At 46.9% G+C, this 18,625-nt stretch overlaps 1 long non-coding RNA gene across 1 annotated transcript; it reads right to left on the bottom strand.

The window, feature by feature from the left end:
* Positions 1-4,966: 4,966 nt before the first annotated feature.
* Positions 4,967-10,291, bottom strand: LOC138515970 (uncharacterized). The gene is made up of 2 exons (XR_011282188.1): positions 10,193-10,291; positions 4,967-5,386 (listed from the first exon to the last, which is right to left on the bottom strand). It is a non-coding gene; the product is annotated as an uncharacterized lncRNA (long non-coding RNA).
* Positions 10,292-18,625: the final 8,334 nt, after the last annotated feature.

Raw genomic sequence — 18,625 nt, 5'->3', positions numbered from 1 at the left:
GGAATGCCAATATAAGACTTTTAACAAAGCAATGAGCTCCACGAGCTCAGTCTCTCCAGCACCAGCCGCGTAGTAAGTTTTTGTCTGCAAAGCGGCATCGCGCACGGCTCTGTGTTGAATACTTGGGCCTTTAAAAAGCAACTTAGTCCGGTGTTCTCTGTGTTTTCCCCCTCAACCACCTCTGCATCCATTTCCTTATTTCTCTTTGTGACCCACCTCCCGGCCCTCCCAGCACCTTCGATTGGCCCCTCCACGCTCTGTACACAAGTCAACGAGGGCCTAGCCCCCTCCGGCACCTCCACAAGCTCATTCTCTCCAGCACTTACACCATGCATTCTTAGAGAGATATGTGACCACCAGCCTAAATCTATTCATGGCTGGACAGCAAATATTGCCTGAATTACAATATTAACTAGTACCATACCTAGAGAGAACTATGAAGATTAGCCTGCCTCACGTCTAGATAGAACTGTAAATGTTAGCATGTGCCACACTTAGATGGAATTCTTAAGTTTAGCCTGCGCCACATCTAGATAGAACTGTAAATGTTAGCGTTTGCCACACTTGGACGGAATCCTCACCCTAGCCTGCGGCGCATCTAGATAGAAATATGATTGTTAGCATATGCCACACCTAGATGGAATTCTTAAGTTTGGCCTGCGCCACATATTGATAGAATTGTAAATGTTAGCATGTGCCACACTTGGTCGGAATCCTCAACCTAGCCTGCGTCACATCTAGATAGAAATGTGATTGTTAGCATATACCAAACTTAGATGGAATTCTTAAGTTTAGCCTGTGCCAAATATAGATAGAACTGTAAATGTTAGCATGTGCCACACTTAAGAGGGAATCAGTAACATAGCCTGCGTCGCATCTATATAGAATTGTACATTTAAGCATATGCCACACTTAGATGGAATTCTTAAGTTTAGCCTGCGCCACATCTAGATAGAACTGTAAATGTTAGCATGTGCCACAATTGGACGGAATCCTCAACCTAGCCTGCGTTGCATCTAGATAGAAATATGATTGTTAGCATAGTCCACACTTAGATGGAATTCTTAAGTTTAGCCTGTGCCACATAAAGATAGAAATTTAAATGTTAGCATGTGCCACACTTGGTCAGAATCTTCAAACCTAGCCTGCGTCACATCTAGAAAGAACTGTAAATGTTAGCATGTGCCACACTTGGTCGGAATCCTCAACCTAGCCTGAGTCACATCTATATAGAAATGTGATTGTTAGCATATGCCACACTTAGATGGAATTCTTAAGTTTAGCCTCCATCGCATCTAGATAGAAATGGGTTTTCTTTGCATATACCACACTCAGATGGAATACTTAAGTTTAATCTGCGCAACATCTAGATAGAAATGTGATTTAATGATTGACATGCGATTTCACCGAGCCTGGACCAAGCGTATAATCATGAATCAATAAACAACTCATTAACAATCTCACACCTCTGCATACACCTCTCAAACTCTAAACAAACACAACCCTATAGCACAACAAACCGCACAAACTTCACTACACTGCAACAACAAAACAAAACACACATAGACTCGCACAACAGTACACGGGGGCTACCGAACGGAAAGCATCCCTAGCCCAGCCAACTGACCCACCGGGCTGAGGCCGCCAACAGCACATCACTGCTCTCTTGCACTTTTCCAGCTTATTCCCGCTAACTCACCCCCCTCCTTCCCTTTTTTTCAGAGCCGCCAGAGCGCCAATGGACCATTCCGGTGGTGATAGTGCGCGGTAGAAATATCCTTTAATATTAACATTAATGTTAAACTGCTCCGTGGTAAGTTTTTATCTGCAAAGCAGCGCATCCAATAACGCTGCAGCCAGACTGCTCCTCGCCCTCTCGCTCAGAGAACACACCACCCCTGCACTTGGAATTCTGCACTGGCTCCCAGTTAGCCTAAGAGCAACCTTCAGAGCCATGTGCATCACACACCAAGCTCTCCATAATTCGGGATCTGAGTTCCTTCAGAACAAAATCATCCACTACCAGCCCCCCAGAAACCTCTGATTGGCACAGCTCTCCTCCTGGCTATTCCACTGCACCACTCCACCAGAGTTGGTGGCTAGGCTTTCTCTATCCTACTGCCCACCATCTGAAACACTCTTCTCCTGCACATCCGGTGCATCAGAAACTACCTCTCCTTCAAAAAAGTCCTCAAAACCTGGCTTTTTACTTTTCTATCCTGAAAGCCACATAATCCTGAAGTAGATGAACTGTTCTCCCCAGCCGGGGCCGGCTGCATTCATAGCGTCTCCAACCTTTTTGCTTCATACAATTGATGGTGCCGACTGTGTTTGTGGCAGCCCGGGACCACACACTCTCATACACCTATAACGAGCCTGGCTTCCCTTAAGCTCCACTAGCTAGCTCATACCACTCTCATAGGCAATGTCACAGTATTGATGAACGACTGCACCAGGTAAACCGACAGAAAACCGGCTAATCACAACAATAGTAGAAGGGGCACAGTGGTGTGATTGAACCAACGCCTCCTCCACTGCAATCTAACACCTAACCCACATAGAAGAATCTGGCTGCCCGTGGCGATTAGTTGGGACATAGACTGTTGTTGCAGCTAACCGTTATATCACAGCCGCAAGAACCAACAGAAGAAGCCAAACACTTTAGCGGATGCCCTAACATCAAAACGCCTCCAACTGGCGGGCATGGTACCTATAATACACCACTCCACTGGCCGCAGGCACGGCTAATCACATACATCAGTATACAGCAACAACTACGACAACAATCCGGCCGTGTTGTTCACATAAATTCTGCACCTACCTACACCTGCCTATGCCTCAACACCTCTTGACAGCAGAATGCAGCGCAATCCTACGATAAATTTGGGCAAGCTGAACACATAACAAGTCACTAGCACTGACGCCAACCCTTTCCTTCTCAGCACCTCTCCACGTGCCTGAACTACATGGGCAGCTTTTTCTACCAGAGCCTGGGCAGCCCTGCTCTGCCTTTTTGCCAAAATACACACACATCATAACTGTGCTGCAAGATCTCCAACACTCCAGACTTCGATCCTCCAAGGGCGATCCCATAACAGCGCATTGAAACTATAATAATGGTCAAATTGGCACTATACAAATGACAAGTACAATACAATAACATTTGACCATATTTGTTATGGTCCTATATTGTATCAATACGCAACAATGCAGTAGCGATTGCTACATATGGAGTCACCAATTCTGATGAATTAGATTCACCAGTCTGCTTGGGTCGTTATTTCCCTGGAAAAGTGCATTCCAGGTTTTGGTTGATCCCAAATACTGCTTATGATAGATAAAATGTGACAATAATTTTTGTTTAAAACTGTGGTGCCCGCTCACACTACTTACAGTCTCAGCTCAGTGGCAATCAGTAAATGCATGTGGCTGTGAACAGAGAGGTTGAGGGTTCGAGGCTACCAACGGGAGGCAGATATGTATGTGACAATGGTGATAATGGGAAGCCAAGGAACTGTTTAACTGTTTATCAATAAATATCACATTGATTTAGTGTATTTCTGAAGTGGGCACCCTCTCTTTAGGACGGGTTTTTAAATTTAAAGAAACTCCCGGGACAGGAGAATGAGGGCCTAATTCCGCGACGGTCTCAGGCAAACAGTGACGTCTGTTCTTCCTAAAGCAGGGGGACTTGCCAAGTGACCTTGCCCTGTTGATCTGGCCTTCCCTCGGCTCTACAAACAAAGCTGGTATTGTTGGCGCAAATGACTGACATGCACCCATTGTCGGCGGCCATTGACAATGCCATGGAAAAGAGAAAGCAGGGATGCTAAAATTGCAACGAAAACTTTGGTCAAGGACGAATCCTTTGACTGCCACAGTTCGACCAGCTGCCAAGAACCCAGTTCCAATCATGCATGCATTTTCCCATAAGATTTACTGCCTGGTGTGAACCCGCACATCCAGGTGGTGTTATGAAAACAAACGGCTGTAACGTCATAGAAGACACATAAAATAATTACTGGAATAAAGAAACCATTGGCTAATCTCAGACTATCATTCATTTTAAGTCTTATCGCGTGGAAGTGAAGTGTTCGCGGATTTGTTATTAAGGGCGGTGAACGTGTGGCTGGCATGTTTTCTTCTACACACATGGGGTTACATGAGTATGCACGCATTTGTGAATTCAGAGTACTCTGTGTATTTGGTGGGGAACATTTGAACCCGTATACATATACGTGTTCGTGTGTGGGGGTGGCGTGAGAGGCACTGTGGGGGTGAGGGAGAAACTGAAATGAACTCCTTACATATGTAAATGAGGTTCACAGAGTATTTCTCTTGTTTTAAAGGCCGCTTTCTTTGCATTCTTGCTGAAGCCCTGTAACAATTAGCAGTGAGTCAGGAAAGCAGCATAGATAGGTCCATGGCTGGAAGGCAGCTTCATCGCGTGCGAGGGGATGGGCGGCGGAAGGGGGCGGGATTTCAGACTCACAAGATCAGGGATTGGTTCCTTCCTTTACCCATACCTAGAGGGCGTCCATTTCACCAGATAACTACCCGTAGATCGGAAACACCTGTTTTGGAACAACAGAGAAGACCCGCCATTAGATGTATTCAACTGTCTAGTGTTCTGTGATGTTCTCGAAACGCAAACAACGAAATGAGCTGCCTTGAAAAGACTTTTCGAGATGTTGCAAATGGAAACGCGGTTTCGGTGAACCTATGTGTTTTTCAGAATTTTGTTTTCACGTAGTTGAAATTAACGTATCTGCCATCGATGTTATCTTAACTTTGTGTGGGAAGACCACATTTCCCATTTCTGTTTTACTTTCTCCTCTGCCCTGCGGTGCCCCATACCCTGGACCCCCTTCTGTTTGTTTTGAATATTTGTTCAAAAGACACAATGACTAATCCCCCACACTAACGTGAGATGGGGGTTTAGATTCTATTAAAGACAAGGAGGCGATTATTATGCATTACAATCTTTACTCTGAAACCACAGCAGCAAAGAAAAAACTTTTACAAACAAAAAAGTTTCAACAACAGAACTAGATAAAGTTCAATGTCAATGCATGGGGAACTCCCCAAACCATCATGGAGGATAGGTCATACCCTGCAGGGGACCAATGAGCAGGGACCCTCCTTTATATATGTCCATTACTCTAACGCCAACCCCTCTTTCTGCAGCTGACTTGCACCAGACGCCCAATGGAACGGTTGAACTGCGTAGCGCAGAGAAAAAGGATCCAGCGAAACCGGAGATCTCAACCTTTCCGCAGCCTGAAGCAATGAAGAAGTTCTTCTGGATAGGACTTCTCACCCGAAATCACGCACTCCAGAACTTGTAACTGCGATCCACACTCCTGAGCAGAACCTCAACTCGTACCTGTAAGAACAACAAGCAAGAAGGGTGGGTGGTTGGGAAGAACAACAAACCAAAGAATGTTCTCACTTGAACCACCTGTCTACATGCGTATCACAATTGTCATATCATATCATATCATATCCAGGGTGGGTGGGAGGGATAATAATCGCCTCCTTGTCTTTAATAGAATCTAAACCCCCATCTCACGTTAGTGTGGGGGATTAGTCATTCTATGACAAGACAGGAGGCTCATATTATGCAAGTTCAAAGCCCTTGCATCTCATTAGTAAGTACAAAATGATCCAATATAATAGATAATATAATAAAATTAAAGGAAAGGTAACATTTTTTAAATGCTTTCATTAAATCAATCTGTTGACCAATCAGAGAATTGCCCAAGACTAGGTTGCCCGAAAAGCTGTCTTATAAGGCAAAGTCAAATCCACTGCAAGAAAAACAGGAATGTGCCAAATCCAGCGTTCCTTACAGGCCACCAAAACCAACTGGTTAAAAGAGGGGAAAACAGTGAACAAAGTTTTCCTATACTAATAGGTTAGGACAAAACCATCTGAAATAAACACCTATGTTGTTCAATCAAATATTCAAAACACTTAAATTCGTACCATTTTTGGGGACCTAGAAAGCAAACCAATGAAAACAAACACCTAGCTCTCCTGGAGATAAAGAAAAGTACCCCATAGGGGTGAAAGTCTTATAGGTTCCATCCCATGCATTAAAGGAAGATATCGCATTAGAAACAGGGCATGTCACAGAACTACACTGGGGAACCAAGAGGGAAAGACAAATCTTCAAAAGGGTAAAATGGGAGTAAAAAATCATTTTTATAAATTTTGTAATAGGACAATCCATCCTGAGCGGAGCTGAAAAGCAATAGAATTAATCTACAATTGTCTTCAGACATATGTGTATACTAAGGAGGGAATTCTTCTGGAGGCAGAAGCAGAATGGAAGAGAGGGCCCCACCTGAGAAGCTAAACCCGTCAAACCGCCAACACGGAGACCCTCAGACCTCCCGAACTCTTGAAGAAGGACTCTGCTACCATGACAAAAGGCAGATATTATAAACCTGATCCTTAAGAGGCCAAACTTGGCAAGAAGAAAAAATGTATCCGACATCCAATCACTACCATTATAGTGATATCTAAACTCCTTTGTAGGTATGCCCGGTGCTTGAACCTTGATCCCTCCTCCCTGGTGATAAATCCCCTAGCGGATCAAAAGTAACCGAAGGAGGACACCAAATTTCCAAAATCTTAGCAAGACTCTAAACTGCAAAGAACTGATCACTAAATGGTTAAACTGAAGGTGTACACCAGAAGAGGTCCAACCTATATTTCAGCCAATTTGCAGATCTTTGAAGCTCACAGCACCCTGAGCTGGCACCTTACTGCAAACAAACTCTTGTGAAAACCCCAAAGGTCCACCTGCCATACAGGTGACTATGATAATCAAGTCATCAACCAAATATATATATCCCAGCACTCTGGTAATCGTAGCGGCAGACACCGTCTGAAAGTTAATGTATAGACTCTGGAACGCATCGTGATAGAGGGTCATAACGTGGATGGGGGATAGTATCACTCCCAGACCCCTCTATCCCACCAAGGGATATTGAGCCTTCCCAAAAGAGGAGAAACCTCCCCCACTTATCCAAAGGAAAAACCTTGCAATCCAGAAAGAAAACTACCCTGAGGACCACATTAAAGCCCCGCTTTACACCGTTAAGAGAAATAAATACCCACTAGCGCCTCTAACCAATCCCCTGACTGGACAGACTCCAGTTAACTTATTGAAATACCAGAGATTAGCACAAAGGAAAGTAACAGACGGGAGGGAAATGCTCAGTGCGAGTCTGCACTGGTCACCCGCCAGAACTCCTGTAAAAAGGAAAAAACTGAAACCATTGGATACTCCCAGAGGTGTAATATTATGATGCAATCTCCCCGAAGGATGGCAGGAAAACTGAAACCATTGGATACTCCCAGAGGCGTAATATTATGATGCAATCTCCCCCAAGGATGGCAGGAAGGGGAATGAGGGGGAAAGAACTCTGGATAATTATCAATGCCCTGTAAATGCAAGGTTGAGAAGAAATCTGGGACCACTGTCCCCTCAAACCCTGAGGTCTGAGTCACTGTATTCATGTGAGGCTGACTGGCCACTAAGGGAATCAGGGGAAGGAAAAACTAAGCACATTGTCCATAGCAAAACAGTACTTATACAGTACTACGAACCCTCAGGTATATGAGTGGTGCTTAACACTACTACGAGCGTTGTGTGGTGTGAGGTGTTCACTTATCGATCTCAGCAGGATAAAAGACTGATGTAGACCTTTCCAAAATTAGGAACCTGTATCAGAACGGTCAGCACGGATATGAAAACAGCACTCTAAAGAGGTTAAGCAATGCTCATGAGGGTACAGAAGCCTGCGTGTACTCCTCGAGCAGAGGAGAAGTTGCAACACACTGTTAGACGGTTAGCTGAACCATAGGCCAAGCTTTGGGAGGAAAAACATGAGGCAGGCGCCAGCAAGTTATTATTTGGCAACTCGTCTAACTGATACCATCAAGTGTTTCCAAACACTCCATCCAAGTAAAACATGGTTGCTCAACTTGTCATGTAAAAAAACTGAACGGTTACCCTCGAGCTGACCCTGTCTCCACCAGAAACCAAAAGAATAAGGAATGTCCAATGGGACAAAAGTAGGGGAGAACAAACGTCCCCACTAAAGAGAGCCTTAAGCCCTACAGACCTCAATAGAGGCATAACGCATCATCTTTATTCTTCCTCATGTTGAGAGAAAATACTGTAGCTTAATCAGCACTGGTATTGGGTGGAGCAATTGAGGTCGGGAATCAAAACCTAAGGAAAGGACTGAGTTGTCCTGAAACTAACTAAGGTAAAGGGTGACAGAATTTTTAACTAAAAGATGAATGATAACACCAGATAGATGGTTAGAGAGGAAGGTACAACCCCATATGGGTCTGTTTACAACCACTTCCACACTCTTTTCTTTAAAGCACTTAATAAATAAAGAATATATAATATATGAAATATATATAAAATATCCAAAGAAGAGGGGTTACGCCCTCACAGGGGACCGAATCCCCGGCCCTTATATAAGCTGATACTCACTGAGCTTTCTGGGCCACTGACAATTCTGAAAAAAACGCAAATGTGTTCCAGTCAACACTTAAACATATTGTGTATCAAAGCGTACATTGAGCAAGTGCCCCTCAACTGCTCACCCCAGCAGGGTGAGGCAACCAATAGTACACGAGGGAGCACCTCGCAGTAGGAACAAGGCGAAGCCTGAAACCGAGCAGGTTACTGCACGCCTACAAGACCAAACAATGGCGTCAGCCATATGCAGCACCTAAACAAAGCTGCCGACCTTAAGGAAGGAATACACTGAGCAAGTGCACCTCCAACTGCTCGCCCGAGCAGGGCGTGATAATCAGCAGTACACGAGGGGGTAACCTCGCATTAGAACTCAGGCAGAGCCTGAAACCGAGCAGGTTATGGTGCATGCCAGTTAAGGTAATTACCCAAGTTGCCCACTTTAAGGGAGGAAACACTGAGCAAGTGTACCTCAACTGCTCACCCTAGCAGGGGGTGGACACAGCCGTATACAAGGGGACCCCTCGCAGAAACCCCAGGTAACCTTGCCACCGAGTAGGTGACTGCACCTTTCCAGGGAAGATAACCCAAACAAAAGAAAACTGTCAAGTTGAAGGTAGGATACACTGAGCAAGTGCACCTCCAACTGCTCGCCCGAGCAGGGTGTGATAATCAGCAGTACACGAGGGGGTAACCTCGCAATAGAATCAGGCTGAACCTGAAACCGAACTTATGGCACCTACAGTGAAGGCAAAGCACATAACTTAAGAAATAAGTAAATGAATAAATAAACAAAGAAAATAAAATAAAACTGCAGACTGGCAGTGCATCGGGCTCTTGCGCTGGATGGTCAGACTTTGACCTAACAAACCCACAGTCTATCAGTAAACATTCTTTCTTTCCAGCACTAAAGGTAAGGAAATGTGTTGTGTCACCAGGGATACGAAATTACAAACATTTAACAAAACCACATTTTTACTATTAAAATGTTTGTGCTATAATTTTTCTGAAGAAGTCATGAACCGACCAAATGCCCATTAGGAAATCCCTGCTCAACTGAGCAAAAAAAGGTGACAATCAAATACCTCCATTGTAAAATACAATTATTTAAAATATAACAATTAAAATATCTAATCTTAAAATATACAAATAAACATGCGCTGGTCGGCCGCGAACCCGGGTCTTCCTGCATGGGAGACCTGCAGCTCTATATTTGAGCTAACTTGGCTCAGTACTGAAACAGAGGCTTTTGTTACAAACATAAGCCACAGGGGCAGGCCGAACCCAAAGCCTGCAGCACCTGGAATCCCCAGGTGACCATAAATCTGTCAAGGGGCACGAATTCAAACAGGCGAAATGAAGAGGGAACAGTGTAAACAACACTGCTCTCGCGCACGCCGGGAGCGAGTTGATTAATGCACTAGAAACACCTGAGTTTACAAGCGTGAGAAATTTTTAAAGAAGAAATAAATTAGAGAGCTCCCTCGAACTCACAACCTCATGGACTGTAGTCCGAAATTCAACCATTGTACCACTGCTTCAGCTGAAACAGGAAGTATGAGCATAATACATATTTTCTTTTTGAAAGACACCAAAATGAAACCAACGGCCGCACGCGGCTATCCAGATACATTGTATCAAATACACAAATTCCTTTATAATAAAAGGTAATTAACACATATTTACCATATAAATAATATATGTCATATTCAAACTAATAAAGCCTACTACTGACAAACAATGTAAGACACAACTGAAAGGGGTGACTTAGCTCTGTGGTGTCAGCAGCAAAGAAAGAGGGGTTGGCGTTAGAGTAATGGACATATATAAAGGAGGGTCCCTGCTCATTGGTCCCCTGCAGGGTATGACCTATCCTCCATGATGGTTTGGGGAGTTCCCCATGCATTGACATTGAACTTTATCTAGTTCTGTTGTTGAAACTTTTTTGTTTGTAAAAGTTTTTTCTTTGCTGCTGTGGTTTCAGAGTAAAGATTGTAATGCATAATATGAGCCTCCTGTCTTGTCATAGAATTCGTTAACATTTCTGCGTGAAAATCCCAAGAAGAGGATAGATTTCATTAAGCCAGACGAGTTCCCTGCCAAATACTTGGAGACAAGCAGTTATTGATCTGAGCATACAATCTTGGAAAGCAGATAGTGAATGCAACGTCGTTACTGTGGCGGCCCGCCACCAGTCACCAGGGCGGGCCGCACCAGAATGCCAGGATCACCCGGACCACCAAAGACCCTGCAGGCTCGCAGTGAACGGACCACAGGGGGCACCCTGCAGCATCCGGAGCACTCGACAGAGACACTGTGGCTGGGAGCACCCAGCATATGGCAGCCTCGGCGCTGGGGGCACCTAGGCCGTGGCTGCGGCAATAGGCCATGATCACATGGCGTACAAAGACCAAAGAACCACGCAGAGGCTGAATTGCCACTTCCTGGGGTTCTGCTGCACTGCCTCTCACGTGCCAGCAGAGCCCCTTTCATTCAGATGAGTCGTGACGGAGTCATGACTTATTACCTTAAAGGCGGCATACACAGTTAAGTGGGCCATGCACCACACTGCTCCTTTATTATAACAAAACCAACAAAACATAACATCAGGACCTTATAACCAGGCCCATACAAGTGGTGCATTCGAGTCCGCACACCACTCCTATCGACTAGTCAATCACTGCAAACTATGCTGCATTCCAGTCCGTGCACCCATGGGAGGCCCAGTGGCCAGTGTTGGGATCAGAAAATGCCTGGATCAAACTGACCACATGTGCTGCTACAGTACAAGAAGAACACATTTTCCACATCTTCGTCCTCCACATAGTCGTACAGTCTCCTCCTTTACTCATCTTCCACCTGGACCAGCGCTACTTTGGGCCGCTTCCTCCCCATGGCTCCTTTTACATACCTCCTGCTGATGACCCAACCATGCTGGCCGGTGTTGGGGCTGGGCACAGCCGTGCGAAGTGGTCTTCTTGTCCGCACCTTCCACACGTATGGCCTTTGGCCGGGCACTCCTGCGCATGCGGGAGTCCCATCCACACTGATGGCATATCGTGATACCTGACCCTCTCCGTGGCCACTCCGATCTTTTTGTTGTTCTGCCTCCTTGCCATCTGCCTACGGCCAACAACTCCTCCAACTTCACTCATTGCCTGGGTGTTTCCAGCATCAGCTGCTGCCTGGAGAGGTCCATAGCCGAGGCACGCGCCTGCTCCAGGTCCTGGGCATGGCCCACCTCTAGTATTCAGTCGAGGCCCAGCCCTGGCTCCCCGAGGACCTGTTTCTGCAGTTCAGAGGAGATACAGCCACAGATGGTCTGAGCCCTGATCTCGTCATCCTCAAAGTTACCCAGAGCGCAGGACAACGCGATGCCACGCGGCTTGCCATGGAATGTGTCAAGGCTCTCCCTTCCCTCGTGTTTCGTGCATCTCATCCTGAACCATTCATAATCCCTTTTGACCATGGGCATAAAGTACTCGTTCAGTGCTGCAATGGTGGCGTCATATGACTGGTCTCTGGGGCGCAAGGTCTTAAACAGTCTTTGGACAGCCGGGCCGGCTGAGTACAGCAGGGTTGGGCGTTTTGCCATGTCATTGATTTCGACAGCCTCGAAATACAACTCGAGGTTTTCCACCCACGCCGTCCACCAGGGTCCTAGACTGGCAGGAGCTCCCACAACATCAAAGGAATACAGGGGCTCAAGCTGGCCCTTATGTCGAAATGCCGGTTCATTTTCCTCATTTCCCTTTGGTGGTTTCTTGATTCAGTGCAGTTGATACTCCCTGATGATGGGCACCCAGTGTAGCTCAGCTAGTTGGTTGTCCTTGAGGGTGCACAAGGGTACACTTGTGGAGCCGCTACCCTTCCGTGTCTCTCCTGGTGAAAGGTGAAGAAATGTTGCGAGGGGTGGATTAATGGGCCCTCAGGGCTTGTACTTGTGCCCCTTATTGATGAGCCTCCAGGGCTGCAGAGTGGTGACTGATGGGCCCATGCTGTGAGGGATGTATTAATGGGCCCTCAAGGCTTGTACTTGTGCCCCTTATCGATGAGCCTTCGGGGCTACAGAGTGGTGACTGACGGGCCCTCAGGGCATCTGTCTGGGCAGCGCTGCAGTGTTACCTGCTCGTGGGCAAAGTAGCCCCTGATTTTTCTCTCGCCCCCTCCCCCCCACCTGATGGGCTGGGAGGCTCAGGCCCTGTAGCTCCCTGCAGGGACCACAGATTGCTCTCGCGGCCAGTTCCGTGTTCATCTGAAACATAGTAGTGGGCCCTGTGTTGGGTGGCCATGCCCCTCCTCTCGCTGTACAATTCCTTTGCCCTTATTTTTCAGGTTTTTTTTCTTTTTGCGGCCAATGTACGGGCCACCACACTCACACAGCCTCACCCGCCCTGCTCCCAATGCTCTTTGGGCACCGGAGCGGGAGCCCGAGAGCCCGCTGCACCATCACCGCCGCAGGCCCGGAGCTCGTCAGGCCTCTCCCCTTATTGCCAGGCCACTGCAGGGCCTCAGCGGTCTTGTATCTCACCACTGCGGGCCACGTGCCTTTTTTGTTCCCTCCTTTGCTCTGCTGCTCTGCCTCTCACGTGCCAGCAGAGGCCCTTTTATTCAGACGAGTCCTGAGGGAGCCATGAGTCATTTTCTTAAAGGGGCCATACGCCCACAGTTAAGTGGGCCATACACCACAGTTACCAACCGATTTCTAGTTTAAAAAGTAATGCTGAAGCACATGGCAGACTTTCACAGCGTCTGAATGAAAGAAAATCCGCCGGCGGTAAGAGCGCGAAAATTCCCCAATGAGCCCAATGGGGAATGGGGCATTCCGAATGGGCTCAATGGGGAATGGGGAATGACTTTACCGCCAAACTCGTGATCCGGCGCTATTAGGGCCGGGGATTTCGGCAGTAGGGCTATTACCGCCGGCGGTAATACTGCCGGCGGTAACGGCCAAGTCGCGATCAGGCCCTTAGCCTTGACCGCCTGTCAAGCTACCGTGGATTGGTCTGGCTTGCCCAGAAGGTTCCCCTGTTCCACTAAACTAGGGTGGCCTCCTAAACTTTTGCCCACCAGGTCAGAGTTTAGAAATCCATCTTAACAGCCTGTACTCCTCCATTAACCTCTGATGGCCTAATCCTGTCTCTCCCATTTCATCGTCTGCCATCCTCTTGGCACTTCACCTTTTAGTCTGACTGGGCCTCATTAGGACCCTGCCGGTCCAGAGACAAGGGTGCCAGTAAGCTCACTGGCACCCTTGTTTCCGGACCGGCATATTACAGGTCTGTTAGGCAGAAACCTGTGCAGTTCCCTTAGGGACCACTGCAAAAGGCTTAAGACTACAGGTGTTGGCAGTAAACCCAATTGGTAGCAGTCTGTACCACCCAGATTTACCTGGTAGCTTCGGCTGAGCAGCCAGACTTCTCTCAAGAAGAGTTAGACAGTATATAGTGTATACTAGATAGGTACCAAAATACAGTAGCACAAGCAAACACTGACCAGAGCTTTGGTATCAAGTATATAATTATTTATTTAAAGACACACTTAGAAACACTCTAGCACTATTATTGTAAGCAAATTCAAAAACACAGTCACTATTAATATATATACACCCCTTATTCCTTATTAGACAAGTCTTAGTTTACACCACTTATTTCCAGACAGAGGTGAGCGCTTAACTAAAGATGGCACTCCAATAAGTTAAGAAAAATGGAGGGAAAAGGCAGAAATTAGAAATAGCACACAACACAATACTTTAGAAGCACTCAGCAAGGCAGGAAAGTCAAATTCTACTTGTGAGCAAAAAGTTCAGAGGCCAGGCTCCCTCTTGCAGAGAGTAGAACACCAATGCGTCCAAGATCACACAGTTTAAAAGGCTTGGAAAGTCTTGCAGAGAGTTTAAAAAGGAATCAGTTCAGCTCAGAAAAGTTCAGTTAGCCAGCCTAGGGCCAACCCAAGTGGTAAATTGAGGATTTAAGAGACACCCCACACAGACCGTGGCGAGGGAGGCCAGGCAGACACAGTACCTTGAAAGTGGAGAGAATCCTCCAGCGGGGGCAGTTGTTCCTGGCAGCGGGTGCAAGTCGCAGCGTCGTCCAGAGGAAGAGATGGTCTCGACGTGGAGGAAAGCTGAATGTCGTTGCACTGCCAGGGAAGAAACCAGCTGTGGAGTTCTCCGGTTAAAAGGTACTACCCTTTAATTCGCAGTAGTGGAAAAACATGGTATCCCGGTTGCCGGGGTGCTTGGCACCGGCAAGGCGGCCATGAGATGATCCGGGAAGGTGAAAAGGCGGGCAAACTGGTTAGCCACACCAGTCAAAGGAAGAAGACTCTTCGGGATGAAGATCTCCCCTGTCGTTGGAAGAAGTGGTGAGTCGGTTCAGCAGGGCTCCACCGGTGGTGTCGCCGTTGCAGGTCAGCTCAGCTTCTCCCTCTTCGGATTCTTTGGTCCTGTGGCGACGTCTGGAGTCCCAGTCCCCAAAGCCCTGCTTTTATGCAGAAAACCCCCATTCATCAGTCCTAGCTGTCACTCAAACATGCTAAGTGGTGAGTCGGGCGGCTCACCACTGGGCCAATCACACAAGAGTGCGATTTGAGTTGCCGAGGCAACTCAGTCCAGGGTGCCTAAACCCCCTCCCACACCCCCTGTGGTACCCAGACAGAGTGGCACCACTTTTGGCGGCTTCTGTGGAGAAGCCCGCCAAAAAGTGGAACAAAGGGCTCGACTTGGGTTGGAGTCACAGAAGCGAACACAAATGCCATTTTGTTCTGGCAAAAAATACCAACCAGTGAATTAATATTAAATAAATAAACCTGCGGTATGTTTGAGGCTATGTTAAAAAGTATTAGCCTTGAACAATGGGAAAATCCCATAGGAATATATTTGCGGTTGAATATAAAAAGTAGTATCCACTGCCACCAGCCAAAACTCGCTCAGGGGGGACTGGACAGTGCCCCCTCAAACAACAGACCCAGGGGCAATCGAATTGCCCCTACCAGTATGCCCACAATATGATGGTTTGTACTGATTCTGTTCACAATTTAGGACTAGTAAAGCCAATGGTGACTTTACATGCCCTGGGAGACAGTAGTCAGTCCCAGGGTACGGAGTCTATGTTTGGGGGTCACTATGACACCCCTGTGTTACGGCACGGAGGGTTCTGTGTAACACACATACCAAAAACACATGAAGCCCTATGGAGTAAAAGACCCCATAGCCCATAAAACACATACAAAGTCAAAGGATATCTCAAATCATGTCTAAGAGTGGGAAAAAAAGAGACTCACTCTTAGCAGGAGAAACAAATAAACCCCAAAAAATCCAGCAAAGCTGCTGGGGGACTCACTAGGTTTGGGAAATTAGCCTTAACAGAGAATTCTCCCTAACACTCGCCCCCCCCCAGACTAAGGGACAGGTGGATTTAATCCACTCCTGGATGAATCTCATACCTCTAGTCGATGACATACATCCTAGAGAGACCATCAGCATGTTGGTGGTGACACCCTGACCTGTGCTCAATGGTGAAATCAAACCCTTGCAAGCAGATTGACCATTTCAGTAGTTTTGGGGTTTCCCCCTTCATTTGCATCAGCCATCTCAAGGGTTGGTGGTCAGTCTGAATGACAAAAGTAGAACCATACAAGTATGGCCTAAACTTCTTCAGTGCCACACACTAGCAAAACATTCTCTTTCAATTGTTGCCCACCTTGTCTCAGGATCCTTCAGCTTTCTGCTGATGAAGCAAATGGGGTGCTCCCTACCTTTCTCATCCAGTTGGCTAAGGACTGCACCTATACCTACATTAGATGTCATAAATCTCCCCCCCCGTCTCACCTGTGATCGGGATTTCCCTTGTTCGGCTGCAGGACTCTTCCTGTGGATGGTTCGGGTCTTGAATAGGCTCGCCCGAGCCTCGTCAGGTTGCAGGACGTGTTCAGAGTTCCGGGAAGTTCGTGGTTCCAGGGTATCCAGGATAGCGATGAACGAGTAAGAAGGGGGGGAAATCCAGGAGCGGGATAAAAGGCAAGGAAGGAAGTAAGCGGATCAAAGGAAACCAATGTGGAGAGTAAACACACGTCGGGTCACTACCGAAGATAGCGTTCAGATGCGCGGACCCGCAGGGGTGTGACCAATTTATAGTACGTGCCACGACGTGAAAGCTAGTGCGTAGCACAGAGCTTGGTACGGCCATGTTGGCAGGAACAAGGAGTACAAGCCCTTCGTGACAGTGACCATGAGGTCCAGAAGGGGCAATTTCGCCGGGTCATGACATTAGAAGCATCTGTCTGCACAATGAAAGTTTGGTGATAGTCAGGAGCTCTCAATACTGGTGCTTGGCATAGAGCTTTCTTCAGGTTTTCAAAGGCCTGATTGCACTCCTCATTCCATTTGACATTCTTAGGGAATTTTGGAGAAGAGATTACATTCAGTGGAGAAGCTATGGACCCATAGTTCTCTATGAAATTCCTGTAATACCCAGTGAGGCGTAGAAGGCTCTCACCTGGGTTTGAGTAGTAGGTGTTGTCCAATTTTGCACAGCTTCAATCTTACTGAGCAAAGGCCTTATTTCTCCACCTCCTACATCATGCCCAAGGTAGACTTCCTTACTCTGACCAATCTGGCATTTACTTGCCTTTATGGTCAGATTGGCCTGTCCAAGAGCCTGCAAAACATGTCCTAGGTGGTTAACATGCTCTTCCCAGGATTGGCTGAATACTGCAATGTCATCCAAGTATGCCATGCAGAAGTCCTCCATCCCAGCCAGAACCTGATTTACCATCCTTTGGAATGTTGCAGGTGCATTTTTCAATCCAAAAGGCATAACCTTAAACTGATACACGCCAACTGGGGTAGAAAATGCAGTTTTCTCCTTGGCATGGTCTGTCAGGGCTATTTGCCAATAGCCTGATGTAAGGTCAAATGTGCTGAGGAACTTGGCTGAACCAAGTCTATCCACCAACTTATCTGTTCTTGGCAAAGGGTGGGCATCGGTCTTGGTGACTGCATTAAGAGCTCTATAATCCACACAGAATCTCAATTCTTTGGATCCTGCCTTTGGTACTAACACAACTGCGCTAGACCATGGACTAGTAGAGGGCTCTATTACCCCGAGATCAAGCATCTTCTTGACCTCCCCTTTGATGTGGGTCCTTACATTTCTGACATTCTATATCCTCTGCTTTTGACTGGCAAACAGTCACCAGTGAGTATATCATGCTGTCCCCAAGGGGTCACGCCTGGTGAAAGTGAGAACAGAGAGGCAAACTGATTTAACATAGATTTGCACTCTTCTTGTTGCTCAGGTGTCAGATTTGAAGAGAGATTTACTCCTTCAATCTTTTCATCTAAGGGTAAGCCTCTGAGGAGATCAGGGAGAGCTTCACTCTCTTCTTCCTCTTCTGTTGAAGCTAGAAGCAAGGCTCCAACTTCAGGCCTGGAGACACATGCCTTTAGTCGGTTGGTGTGGAAGACTCTGGGAGCCTCCTTAGGATTGCCCAAGTCCACCAGATAGTTCACCTCTCCAAGTCTACCCACAACCTTGAAGGGTCCCATCAATTTATCTTGCAAGGCCCTCTGCCTTGTTGGGATCATAACTAGAACTAGCTGGTCTTGAGTGAACTCAACCATGTTAGCCTTTTGGTCATGCCAATGCTTGACCAAAGCTTGCCCAGCTTTCAGGTTATCACTAGCTTCTGCCATCATGTGTGGCATTCTCCTCCGGAGACCTATCACATAGTCAGTCACTCTGACTGGCTTGGGGGAAGAAGCACTCTCCAACCCCTCCTTAATCAGGGCCAATGGACCTCTGACTGGATGTCCATAAAGAAGTTCAAAGGGAGAATAATCTACTCCCTCCTGAGGGACTTCTCTATAAGCAAAGAGAAGGCATGGCAATAGAAGGTCCCACTTTCTTTTAAGGGGATCTTCTAAAGCACCTATCATGCTCTTCATGGTTCTGTTGAACCTTTCTACCAATCTGTTTGTCTGAGGGCGGTAGGCGGTAGAGAACCTGTAAGTAACTCCACAGGTTTTCCACATGGCTTTCATGTAGTGGGACATAAAATGTGACCCCCTGTCAGAGATTACTTCCTTAGGAAACCCAACCCTGGTAAAAATACCAA

Source organism: Ambystoma mexicanum, chromosome 6q (assembly GCF_040938575.1).
Source record: "Ambystoma mexicanum isolate Mex_15411 chromosome 6q, UKY_AmexF1_1, whole genome shotgun sequence".
In the NCBI taxonomy this organism is placed as follows: Eukaryota; Metazoa; Chordata; class Amphibia; order Caudata; family Ambystomatidae; genus Ambystoma; species Ambystoma mexicanum.
This window is presented reverse-complemented; position numbering and strand designations above follow the sequence as displayed.